The 12003-nt window shown below is 37.7% G+C and overlaps 1 protein-coding gene across 8 annotated transcripts in view; it reads left to right on the plus strand.

The window, feature by feature from the left end:
* da (transcription factor daughterless) overlaps positions 1-12003 on the plus strand; it is a 114776-nt gene that overhangs the window by 63752 nt on the left and 39021 nt on the right. The gene's annotated exons all lie outside the window — the stretch shown is intronic.

Raw genomic sequence — 12003 nt, forward strand, 5'->3', positions numbered from 1 at the left:
GCAAAAGATCAACTCACGTTAAGTGCCTTATTACGAAAATTTCAAAAGTTGTTTAACAAATTCAAAAGTATCGATTTAATTTCCTTTGTTAATTTTTAACTCGTGGATGTTTTTTTAGATTTTCATGTGTTTGTAAACTTTTTCATATGTTGTGAAAATTAGAACCATGGGTGATTCGTGAAGTTGTTAATAATATTTTCAAAATGATTAGGATTAGGAAAATACATTTGAATTTTGGCTTTATTCTCGTTTATAATGAAATAAAGCTTAATTATATGTCCTATATTTATATCTATAATATATTTTAATCAAAATAGTTATTCTTAACTTAATTTATTTTCGCTTTTTAACTTAATCATTTAATTTATCTAAAGTCTAAACAATAACAAAGTTATAGAGATCAAGTTGTTTAAAGACATTTCTTGCTTACTTTACATTCATATTTGATTTATTTTAACTCCACTGGATAAAGCTTTTATTTAACAAGCTCATGGTAAATTATTAATTCCTTAAACTTTGAAATTGTTGCCGGAAGAGATTTCATTGCAGTCCTTTGTACTCTATTTTCATAATGTTTGCTTTTATTAATGGGTTGTCCGTGTACATCAACTTATAAATAAAAATAAATAAAAAAAATTCGGAATCTAAAACATGTTTACCTCCTAGACACAAATTACGCGTCTGCCAAAAATAAAAGTCCGTTGTTAAAATAAGTCGCAAAACGGAACAAAGTTTAGCATTTTTAACTGAGGATTAGTAGTCTATTTTATTAGTTCGTCTGTGTACGGCTCCGTCTATGATACCAGTTAACATTCCTTCCTTTAAAAGTGCAAGTGATTGCATTACGTAACAATTAAATAGGTATTTAGTTAATACTGTGCTCATATCATTGAGTGCATAACGATCTATCCTACTCTTAACTCATACTAGCAATTCTATGGAATTATCTACGCAGTACTGTTTAGGCTTTGTTCGTCTAGTATGCTTAAAGTGACTATTTATTATCTCAGTCAAAACGGGACATCGATTATTTTTTATGTCAATTACTTTTTACTTGATAAAATATAGTTTAAAAAAACTAAAAAACATTCTTTCATGATAAATCGACTAAGAAATAGAAAATAATTTTTAATCTTGGAATCATTTAAGTAACACTAAATAGTATAATTGTGGAACAGTGTGCGCTTTTTGAAAACTGATAAATGCAGTCATTTGGCAAAACGGGACAATTTTGTGTCCCGAGGACGAAGCAACGAAAAAAGGGACTATCCCGTTCAAAACGGGATACGTCCCGCCACTTTAAGTATGCTCTATGTGATACTAGTCTAAAGTCCTTATTATCCACAAGTATTCCCTTATTGTCTACAGCTCTCAGTGATAGTAGCTTAGATCTGTGGCTTTGTTCCTCTCCAATTCTCTACGATATATTAAACTAGTTTCATGTCTCTGATTGACTAGTATTATTTATGTAGTACTAAACTAGCGGGTTCATTATCTAGCATTAGTATTTGATTTTCTAGTATGCTATATGTAATACTAGTCTAGCTCCACGTCTTTGTATAGAATTCTCTGTAATTCTAGTCTGAAGTTGTGGTTTTGTTCGTTTAATAAAATGTAGATAATCAATATTTTTGAATTGTTTGTGTGACACTAGTCTAGTCTGCAACTTTGTTCGCCTACCGTACTGATTTTTTAGTTTCAATATTATTAGAAATTATCTATGCAAATCTAGTATGGTAGAGTCGTATTCAAGAAGCGCTTTTTAACCGACTTCCCAATGAAGAGAGGTTATCTATTCGAGCGTATATATTTTTGGTTTATTTGCTTTAATGTGGATGTATCAATAAGCATATTTAGTGAAACGAAACTAGTAGCATATATACTAGACTAGTCTATTTCTAGTTTACTAGAAAACTAGTGTGATATCGAAATCAGTCCTCATGGATGTTGTGGAAGATGATTAATCAAACGTGGTAGAGAATGCGGTGTTATCTCCTTCACACCTATTTCTGCCATATAACAACAGTGTAGCTCTGCTGTGTTCTGGTTTGAAGGATCTGTTTAGGCAGACACTTGCTGAAAGGTCTAACTTAGTCCTCGGAAGTAGTAATACAAACAGTATCAGTAGGACTTCATTTTTATTCAGGGTCATTCACTGATCATTACTGATCTCTATAGCTGACATTGACCACTTAGTGACAATTAACTAATTTTCTACAATTTCTTTAAAAAAAACGAAGCGTGTCATTGATTCCCTGCCAAGACTTTCAATATGAAATATTAAAATCTCCCAAAAGCCATTGACACGATTCTGGATTCACCTTAGTTGAGGCCGCAGTAAAACTGTTGACGTTGTAAACTGTTAACGACGCATCGGGCGTTTAGCTTATAGATACACTGTGATAGACATGGAAATATTGTTTTATAATATAAGAGTAGCAGACGAGCATGCAGTCCACCTGATGGTCAGGCTAGTGCCGCCCATGGACATCTGTAAGGTAACCCTAGATAGGATTAGATATTCCTACCTGAGGTCGACTACAGATGCGCCACTACACCTGAGGACTAAGCTCCGGAAATAGCACTGCTGATTATAAACGGATATTTTGTTTTAATATTTTCATATAGAAAAACATTTCTATTTTTTTGGGGTTTCTTAGCTGACAGGCACTCGTGTGTTACCTCCCTAACTTATCAACATCGTTATCAACAAATATTCCAGCGTTAGAGCGTTTTCACATTATCCGATCCGATATCGGTATCGGACGCCGATACGATATCGGGGTAAGTAAAATGTATGAAACATGTACCTGCCTTTCACATTGTCCGTTCCGATATCGGATATCGGAGCCGACAGCGATATGCTGGCGACACCATCGGACGCCCGTGAGCCGTCGGGCGATAATGTTTGTATGTGTGCTCTACGTGTATCTAAATTGTCTCTGTGTGCGTAGAGCCCGATGCGCGGCGGCCATTTTGAGCTTGTTTACTAGTTTGGTTGTCATCATGGCGTCGGAACGATTTTGTCGGAAATATGTGAAAATAGCACATGGTGTCGGCTATCGGATGTCGGCTATCGTCGTCCGACACCGATATCGGATCGGATAATCTGAAAACGCTCTTATTTCTAAATGTATTAGATAAGTACCTTATCAAATTAATGTCAATTAGTTTGACGTAAAATCTATCTCATAATTTACGCGTTGCTAAGGAAAGTTCACATGGCATGGTAGAGTTATACTTACACAGGTTATTTATAAACAATCTATCCATATATACCTACTAAGGATCATTTTTTTCAAATTCTATCTAATACATATATAAAATTCTCGTGTCACATTTTTCGTTGCCATACTCCTCCGAAACGGCTTGACCGATTTTGATGAAATTTTTTGAGCTTATCCGGTATCTATGAGAATCGGCCAACATCTATTTTTCATCCCCCTAAATGATAAGGGTTGTTCACCCTTAACATTTTTTTATTTATATGGCAACACAACGTTTGCCGGGTCAGCTAGTAATATATAATAATACATATGAGCTGACCATCTTAATCTAGAAGAGTGATAATGCACCTGCCATCGACTTCAGGTAGAACCACTGTTCCATATGGAGTTGGTCATGGATGTCGATGGATGGTAGTGATCACTTACCACCAGGTGGACTGCAAGCACGTTTGCTACATTGGTTTCACAAAATAAATTCTCATCATCCAAACTGTATACTAAAATTTAAAATTTGGACAGACAGAGAGTCGAACCTGAAATCCTTTGGATTTTGATGTCCACTGTACGAAACGAAACACGTGGGGAAAAAATATACCAGAAAAATAAAAAACTCAAAATTTAAAAGTACATTTAATAATATCTCCTTGGCTTAAAAACAAAAATATCTCGAAATTACGGAGCGAGTTTAGACCATAAATCGTATAACGCACCCTCTTTGCCCCACACCCCCGAAACTTGGATGTAACGGCCTTTAATAATAATTTAATTACTATCTGAAGAATTGCCATTTAAAACCCTCTTTTCTTAGTCAAGTATTTTGCTAAAGATGGTAGAACTGTTGGTGATTTGACTCCGGATGCACCAACGTTGCACATTTATTTGGTTTATATCAGCAGTGTAGTGGCGTTGTGTTCTGGATTTAGAATTAAGTTGTCCTCTGTAGCTAACCTCAAGTAGGAATTTCTATAATGATTTTATACTTTTTGTTGACGAGGTTAAATAGGTCGTGAAAGACACAGGGAGTTGAGGTATTTTTACCGCACAATATCCCCCTGGTGGCTATCATCAGCGCAGTAGAGGACTTCGGGATCTCCATCGAAACTTAACAGAAGTTCTCGAAGCGCAATGCACTCTCCTGCGTTGCTCAAGAGGAGCAATTTCTCCTCCCACACCTTCGAGAGTTTACGACGATATACATTGTCCTTTCCGGGGTCGCTAGCTGAGTGATTCAGGCTTCCATTCTTACCGTTCGCAACCCTGGAAGCCCCCTTTTAGTCTCCTCTTACGACAAGCAAGAGGTACCGTAACTCCATCATGGTCCCGAGGCTACAGGGACAACTAAAAAGCCACAATAGACTTATCATTATATAATAAAAGCCCTTTGATCACAAGATTATCAATATCTTTGTCAAACTATAAGGTGTATACTAATTAGGACACGTAGGCGTATCAGATATCTGGATCGTAATCTCATTAGCATTTGGAGCGGACGGAGTGACCAAGGAAGAGGAAACAGCAACATTACGAACGGAAATCTTACGCAATCGGTTTTATATTAACAATCGGCCCACGCTCCATTTAATCTGTCCTGTGTTATTGTAAATGTTACTGTTCTATTCGTTCGACGTCATCAGTTTTCTCATAATACTCGTGGAAGGTGGTAGAATTCGTCTCCGAAGGCAGCGAAAAACTTCTGTCTAATAACAGCAGTGTTAAGCGCTGCTGTGTTCCGGTTTGAAGAGTTTGGTATGGGAGACGTACTTGTCTACGGCGTTCCAACTTAGTCCTCAGGGGTCCGGAGCTTGGGTCAGGAATCCTATCTGAGTTCGGCCACAGATGACTTGCTTCGTTGGAACGCGTCAGATATGTATTACCTTGCACCTTTCAAACCGGAACACAGCAGCGCTTAACACTGCTGTTATTAGACAGAAATAGGTGTGGTGGTGGTGCCTTCACAATCGAATGACAAAGGGCTCTATCTACGACCTTCTAAACTGTATGTACACCTAATTAATAATAATTAATCGTCTTCACGACGATTCCGCATGCTTCTACTATCATCATTATCACAATCTTTTGGCATGAGATCACTAATCGACTTGTTTCTAACTCGATAATACGTGCTACGGTAATTACAAGTAGCTTTCTTTATAATCTTATCTTTTGTTGAAATGCACACGTGTATGTTCGATACGCACAAGCATACAAACACACAGACACACATTTTTTTATTTTTGATACAGTTTAAATCCTACGTACGGTTGATTACCATTTACCATCAGATAAACCGCATGCTCTTTTATTACTTAACTAATTAATTTATAAATAAAAATATTTAAAAAATATTAATCGGGCAACATATCCAGAATACTCTTGGCTAGTCTCGAGAGCAGTCTTAATTTTCCTAGAAACACTAAATTGGACGCCAAATACGGAACACTCACTCTTGACCAATCTCGAGACAAGTCTCCAGATTTAGTTCAGCATCTAAACACTGGAGGTCATATCGGACTTTTGTTCCGAGAATAATCCGAATCGAACGTGTCGCAAAGGGCTAGTCTCGCTACCAAGCTCCGTTGGACCATGTAAAGATATATCATGCTGTCGTCCGTCTCGGCAGACGGCCAGGCGTGATGCTGCATAGATACTGATGCTCAGCTGTTGTGTGTATTGTGTTTTGATGGGGATTTTCTTGTGTTTTGATGGGGATTTCAACAGCTACTCCATCGTTCACGGGAGGATCCTTGCGGAGATTCTTTTGGGTCCAATGGGATTTTGAAAAAAAAAAGCTTTTTTTCGCTGTGATTTTTAGGGTGAAATGAAGATTTTGGGAAAAGAGAAAAAGAGTCTTGTATTTTGATGGGTATTTGAGTGTTAAAAATTTCGATGCATGTCAGAATTTTTACTACCCGCGTTGCAGCGCGGTCTCTATACTTGTCTGACACGCTAAGGGTTCCGGATTCGACCCCCGGACAGGTATTCCCAGATATCTGAATGATGAATTTAGATATTTGTTCCGGATCTGGATGTGTGTGCTTTAGTCCTTGTGTTATGTTATGGCACATACAAACAGGTAATTTAAGCATAGGGTTGCGAATGTCGAAAGCGTCACTTTTTTAAACATTAAAAAATTATCTTTTCATAATACCGCTAATCCACAAACTATTTTGTTTCAACATATGAAACCTGTGATACTTATACCTTTTTGGTGTGGCTTTACGATCGGCCCTTTGGGCCAATTACGACCAACTTTACGTAGCTAACTTAAGTATCGAACTATATTCCCTTTTACGACCATTGATTTCTAATTATCGTCTACTTTGTTAACTGTAATGACCACCACCACTTAATCAATACGCTGTAATGGTGCTACCACCTACCGCTAAGTAATAGAGTGCTGCTGTGTTCTGGTTTGAAGGTTGTGGTAAACTGGTAGGATACTACCATACTTGCGTATAGTTTTTTGCTAGACCTGCTTTTCAGAGGTTGCTATACCATGAGATAGGCAAAAAATGACAAATTTTGAACTTTGAAAGGCAAACATTTGTTAAGATTGTATGAATAACGGTTGTTAGTCTCCACTAAACTAGTATAGTCCGCGTAAAACTGCTAGTCCGCTCTGAATATAGAAATGAATCGCGTCGCCATAGCAAATTGTATGACTACACCTGCTCGCAACAACTTCAGAGCGGACTAGCAGTTTGGCGCGGACTATACCATTGTAATCTTTATCTGGTAGTCATGTATTTTTTAGAATTAGTTGAGATGGTCTATGAGTATACGATGGCATCATAAGATCACATACATTAAAACAACTGCAAATAGCTTGATATTTTTATTTTTTATTTATTCATTTATTTCGGACAACAAGGTCCATATTACATATACCTTACAGACTAACATACATACTAATATATACTTATAACTAAATCACGTATTTGCGGCGACGTGAGACGCGAGTCTGGTGACTTCCGGGGGTCCTCTCCGTCCACGTAACTTCCGGAGCACAACTCCCTTCGGCCACAGCTCCTCCTTCAGGAAGGTCGACAATTGCTCAGTTGGGACGTGTGATATGTTTTATCTGAAGGGTCAAGATACTTTTGTATGGCGTTTCAAATTATATCTCAATGCCAGCAAAAACACCTTTCTTTATGGTCAATTGAGAATGTCCATGGACGGCAATGACCACTTATCAGGAGGGCTGCATGCTCATTTACATTACGTACAGAAAGAATTGCTCAAACTGTTATTATCACCATAAAAGACAAAGAAACCATTCCTTATAATCACCAATGCAACAGTCTTTAATTAGATGAATTCCAATAGAATAAAATCGATTCTTTATTCGCAATGTCCTCATTAAATATTAAATAGCACTGACGTGGTACAACCGTGGTGCGCTATGGGAGTGGCACGTTGATTGAGGGTTTACGTGGACTCTTTGAGTCCTACAAGAGGGGAGTTGTCGCTGGGAATGGGTGGCCACTTATCGCCATTGAAATGGAGTAGCAAAAGCTTTTTAGTTTGTAGTTTAAATATTCAGTCTTAATTTTTCGGAGTTACGTTTGGTTTAGGATTTAAATATCACTTCTTTTAACTCTGAAGAAAAAAATCAGGGGTTTTTTTTATAATATAGGAGTAGTAGACTAGCAGTCCACCTGATGGTAAGTGATCACTGCCGTCCATGGACATCTCAAATAAGATTAGATATCTCAGGTCGGTCACAGAAGCGCCGCCTGTGGATTAAACTGGAGCGCCTCCGAAAAGACTCTTCCTGACTACAAACCAAACTTACTACCCTTCAAACCAAAACACAGCAGCGCTTACCACTGTTGTTATTAGACGGAATTAGGCAAAGTTTCCGGAGACTTACCACACTATGTTCTCAAGGTTTGAAGGGTGTGGTAAGTTTATACTTAATCGAGGCGTTCCAACTTAGTTTTCAGAGATAGCAACGGATCTATGACAGACTTCCAAGTAGGATTATATTCTGTGGAGTTGATGACAGATATCTATGGGCGTCAATAACCACTTGCCATCAGATGATCTGGTCGTCAGCTACTTCAATATTATAATATACATATAAAAAACAGTGTGTTGTCCGTGGCAGTGTAATGTAGACGGATCGTCGTCGCCTCTACGCACATTGAATATTTATAACGTGTTAAATGTAATGATTTATTTATTTGTATAGCTCTCGGCCGATACTGGGAAGCGAGGCTCGTACGCGGACAACGACGTGGTAACCGAATAGACTCCGAAAAATACGTAGACCATTTGGTAATGACTGTATTTTTGTTTTATGTTTTGCTGCTAGGCAGGGGGTTCTTCACGAGCGGTGGAATACTGAAGTATCGCCACGTGCTGTTACAATGCAGATTGGTGAAGGATGTATACGTCTTTGACAAGTTTTAATGATAACAAGCGAGACAATGTCTTAAAGTGTCATCTGTTGTTTTTTTTTAATTGCGGTGATTTTGTAATTTTGCTTGCGACCTTATTGGATATATATTGTTACAAGAGTAAAAGCACTGATATTCCTTTTCGATCTACCTGTGAGCCATTACGAAGGGGTTTGGGTTGTCTTGTAGTGCCTTCGGATTGTCAAGCTGATATAGTCCGAGGTTCCAATCAAAGTTGTGTATAGTCTACCGCTCTCGTCCAAGTTTGGATTACGGTCTAAAGTGTGACCTATACCATACTATTTGCTACCAAATGGTCAAAAAATCGCGTCTACTAGTATTCTTTTTCTATTTATGTAACTCACTTATTCAGCCGGCTTGTTCACATTTTTTTGTCAAAAAGTGCGAACCTATTCGGAGTCTATTCTCTTACTTCGTCGTCGTGCAAGACTATGTGGGCTAAACAATGTAGAGGATGTAATTAATGCCGGTGTCAGTGTGTGGGTGGGGTTTAGCTGCTGGTGTTTAGCAAAAAAGAAATTGAGATCTCATTGCGTGGATGTGGTGGTACCACTGTCACACTTATTTCTGATTTTTTTCGACATAATTGCAGTGAGTATGAAATTGGGGTTGGGCTTGAAGAGTGTGTGTAGGAAAGATCTGTTCCAACCAATCCTTAAATGATTATGTAAAATTTCTACACCTGAGGACTAAGGTTGGAACGCCTCGTATAATTGTCTCTCCCTTACCACACCTCAGACCAGAACACAGCAGTCTTCACTGCTGTTATAAGTCTTGAATAGTTGTAAAGTCCCATCACCCTGGATGGTGATAGAACTCTTTGTAGTTCAACTCCGGAGGAACCAACACCACACCTATTTCGCCCGATAACAGCAGTGATAAGCGGTGCTGTGTTTTGTTTTGAAGTGTGTAAGGGAGACATACTTTTCCGAGGCGTTCCAGCTTAGTCCTCAGGGGTAGCGGCGCATCTGTGACCGACCTCAGGTAGTATAATCCTATCTGGGGTTGATGACAGTTGTTCATGTGCGGCAATAGCCACTTACCATCAGGTGAACTGCATGCTCGTTTGCCACTTATATTCCAAATATAATCCAGAGATAGAGTAGGTACCTGTGACAGACGGACAGACAGCGGAGTATTAGTAATAATAGGGTTCCGTTTTTAACCTTTGGGTACGGAACCCTAAAAAGTATAATTACGCCTTGCAGCTCGCAGCCAACAGTAGTAATGTTATTAATAAATATATCTCCACGAGTCTGTCTATTTAAAGATCTAGACACCGTTCTAGTAATCTAGTGTCTTGTTTTGATAATAAATAATAATTAAGCATATTAATCACTGCAATTAGAGATTGAACGATTTCATAATAGTAAACATGTCTTTGTATGTGTAAATAAAATCTCTTCATGCAATAATTGCGTCGGATTAGCATATGCATGCGATAAAGGAAGTACTAGATTGCATATGCATGAAAATTGTTTTCTGTGGTTTTGGAATGTTTATGTGAATAAATATATTTTTTAATGACTCGTGAGATTTTTTTGTTTGTCGTAGATCTTTTTTGATAGATGGGGTATTTTGTTTAAATTCCCTGACTTTGAAGCCATAAATGACGAATATAGTTCTTTGATAGAAAAAAATATCGATATTAAATTATAATTTTCCTAGTTTATATTGAGTAACTTAAGTGACAATGCTATACAATTTTTGAAAAAATAACCCTTTCCACCCTTATATCTCCACCCCATGTCATGGTGTCAGAACATAAAGAACATTATAAACGACTAAACAGTTTTGACGTCTGCACTACCGGGAATTGATCCCGAAATCTTTTGTCTGCGACAGGTATGATGACTTTCACGCCATCTACATATTCTTTGTGTAATGCTCTAGAAAATATTAAATAAATATAGTTCAAAAAACTAAAAAAACACGCTTTTATGATAAAATCAACTAGAAAATAATTTTCAATCTAGGAATCAATTAAGGAACAGTAAATTGTATAATTGTGAAAAAAGCGTGGAGTGCTCCACTTATCAATTTTCGAAAAGCACCCCACACTCTCGCCTCGAAAATCGTTAATCCTGAGGATGTTGATAAGGGCAATGGTACAGAATTATTAAAATCGTGTATTGTCATCGGTTTTTGATAATTCTTCAAAATTTTGAATTAAACTGAACGTTCAAAGTGGATAGAAATCGGGTTCAAAGATTCCGTTACTGTTACGTACATACATACATACAACTCAAGCTAATAAAAGCGTTTTAAAAAATGATTGAATAGATAACCACCTCTTTCCTATGGGAAGTCGGTTAAAAGGATTACCATAAGACGCTTCCTGCACTTTTCGAAATATTACTTATCGATAAACATCAATACGTGTGACAATGTCAACATCCCAACAATACACTCGCCGGATGGGTTCACAGAGGTGTCGGGTTCGATTCCCCGACACCCGACACCCGTAGCGTCGTCGGAACAGCTTCCGTTGGTACGTCCGGTTACTGTGATTTGCCACATTGAGTGTTATGGGTGGTTTTATCCATATTTGTAATGGTGATTTTTGTAGTTTGTGTGTTTTGGCTTGAAGGGTGTGATAAGGGAGATATACTTATCCAAGGCCTTCCTTGTTAGTCCTCGGTGGGTAGTAACACATCCATGGTTGACCTTCGTTAGTACTCTAATCTGAAATGGGGTCATTACTGGATATGATTACATTAACGACATGGTTATTTGCTTTTGAACTTTCATAGAAAACTGGTCTCATCTACCCAAAAGATATTTGGGACACCCATCGGTAAATAATAAAATAAGAGTAGGAAAATAAGAAGTTGGAAAGTCTTCGCACACCTTTGAGAACTTTTTAAGAACTCTCAGATGCGTAGGTTTCCTCATGATGTTCTCTAACCCGTTATAAAAAGAGATAATTAATGTCCAATAAGCAAATAACTATAATAATATATAATAAGCACATAACGGCCACCGGGGGAGTTTTAGTGCGGTAAGAGTCCCACATAACCTTGTGTCGCTCCCAAGGCATCGGGTACCTTTTGAAGGATTCCCCCTCGTGAAGGAAAAAAAAATGAAGCACATAACTTTGAAAAATAATTCTAAGAATCGAACCCCGAACCCTCCCGATTGAGAGACAGAATATCAACCACTACGCTATCACTACACCCCATTACACTTATTAAAATTATTAACCACTTAATTCGTATCAAAACAATACAGTACTCAATTGACACGATTCCACCATATGTCCACTTCACATGAAAATTTACCCCTTTTGTACAAAAAAAGGGTTTTTTTCCCCATTGTTTACACCTGAAACAAAACCATTTCTCACGGAATTA

Source organism: Epargyreus clarus, unplaced genomic scaffold (assembly GCF_041222505.1).
Source record: "Epargyreus clarus isolate Ecla_fem2 unplaced genomic scaffold, WU_Ecla_fem_2.2 ptg000016l, whole genome shotgun sequence".
Classification (NCBI taxonomy): Eukaryota; Metazoa; Arthropoda; class Insecta; order Lepidoptera; family Hesperiidae; genus Epargyreus; species Epargyreus clarus.